At 23.4% G+C, this 2,014-nt stretch overlaps 1 protein-coding gene across 1 annotated transcript in view; it reads left to right on the top strand.

The window, feature by feature from the left end:
* LOC102677354 (heme oxygenase 1) overlaps window positions 1-2,014 on the top strand; it is a 9,298-nt gene that overhangs the window by 3,887 nt on the left and 3,397 nt on the right. The gene's annotated exons all lie outside the window — the stretch shown is intronic.

The raw sequence follows: 2,014 nt of genomic DNA, 5'->3' as shown, positions 1-2,014 counted from the left end.
TATATATTTATATATTTATATTTATATAATATATATATATAATATATATATATTTATATAAATTTTTATTATATTTTATATTATAATTTATGTAAATTATATAATATATATATATATAAAAAATTAAATTTATAAAAAAAAAATATGTTATACATATAATATTTTATATACAATATTAATTAATATTTCAAATTAGTAAAACATTTTTAGTTTTCATTTTTATTTAAATATCTCTAGTTTCCATAATATTTTCATACATTTTTATCAAAATATAATTTTAAATAGAATTCAAATATGATCGGGGTACAAATCGGAAGTTTTACAGTGCTGGCCATAGTGCGCGGCGCTAGTATTGAGCGGCACTTCTTACTAACCGTGTTGAGAGTATCGGAAACCAAAATATATGTAGCATCTCTTCGAGTCGGATACTGTACTCTTCTCGTAATGACGATGCGCTCTACGTTCCGCACTTATTCTATATCCCTATGCAATGACGTAACTAAATGCATTCATACGCAAGATATCGCGACGACACATATGACGTCTTGATGCACACGAAATCTGTATATACGATTCAATTTACAACAAGTAACGATGTATGTATTACTTAATTGAAAATTTTCTATTTTCAATATTTTCTTAAAATATAAATACTTATTTTTATAAATATTTTGTATTTATGTAATTTTGTATTTAAAATAAAAAGAAAAAAAAATTAAAGCATCACAAAAAAAAAAGCATAATATTTAAAAAGCAAATCAAAAAAGTGAACAAGTATTAAAAATATTATTTGAATTTAATATTATTTTATATCTTATTAAAAAATAAAATTTAAAAATATAAGTTCTGAGATAGCATAGTTCAACATAAATGCATATTTAAAATTTTTACTCAATTAAAATACTAATTAAAGAGTCCGTGACTAAAAATTTGGCGAAGCGTAAAATTCTAGAAATTGTTCAGTAATATGTGCACTTGTGCTTATTAAGTACCTTAGCATTTGCATCGGCATCGTTATTACATCGTTCGAATTATTTTACACTTCATATCTTGCAGAGAGAGCAAGTACAATGTCTGTGGCCTCCTTTTAAAGATTTCAAATTTTTCCTCTGTGATAAAACACGTTTGCATACCTCTTACCATCGTCTGCACAATGAACATTAATAGATTCTCTTCTAACTGTCTAGTTCTTATATTCGACATAAATATATCGAAGGAAAGTAAGAAGTTTAACATATTTTCTTTTTTCTTTTTTATTGCTAAATATAATTATTATATTTTTTTCAAATAAAATTGATTGTAAATTGTAAATTGAAGATTAAAGATTAGATAGAGCAGTTGTAGAATTAGTTTCATTCTTGGTATTCGAATTTATATATATTTTAAAAATGGATAATTTAACAATATTTGTTATTTTAAAAATATAAAAAACATTAAGTGGACCAAAAGCACAAATGTAGTCAAGACAGCAGGACTGGGCGTTCACGAGGCGCCACGACGACGGCATTTCATCGATCTGACTAGCCGAATACCGCAGCCACTTACAATATACACAGACTGTATACCAATGCCATAGAAAATCCACATATCTGCAGAGAAAACTGTCAAATACTGCAAATAATATAGTATATCTTCACACCATAATATTTCTAATCACGTGTTTGTTTTATTCATCATTTGTCATCATTAATATATCAAATGTATCAAATTATATCAAATTAATGATTAATTAATTTTATTAATTATAATTAATTTTATAATGTATAATTTTGTGAATTAAAATAAAACAATAAACATAAGAAATAATCATCTATAGCACTAAAAAAAATAAATTTTAATAAAATAAAAAATTTGAATAAAAACTTACATAATTTTAAATGAAATTAAATACATTTTGTTTTGATTAAAACTTATGATCAGTGATTTTCAAAAAATTAAAAATAAAGTAAAACAAATATAGAAAACTTAAAAACACGAAAGTGAATAAAATTAAATAAATCAGAGAATAATTATA

Source organism: Apis dorsata, unplaced genomic scaffold (genome assembly GCF_000469605.1).
Source record: "Apis dorsata unplaced genomic scaffold, Apis dorsata 1.3 scaffold_470, whole genome shotgun sequence".
In the NCBI taxonomy this organism is placed as follows: domain Eukaryota; kingdom Metazoa; phylum Arthropoda; class Insecta; order Hymenoptera; family Apidae; genus Apis; species Apis dorsata.
This window is presented reverse-complemented; position numbering and strand designations above follow the sequence as displayed.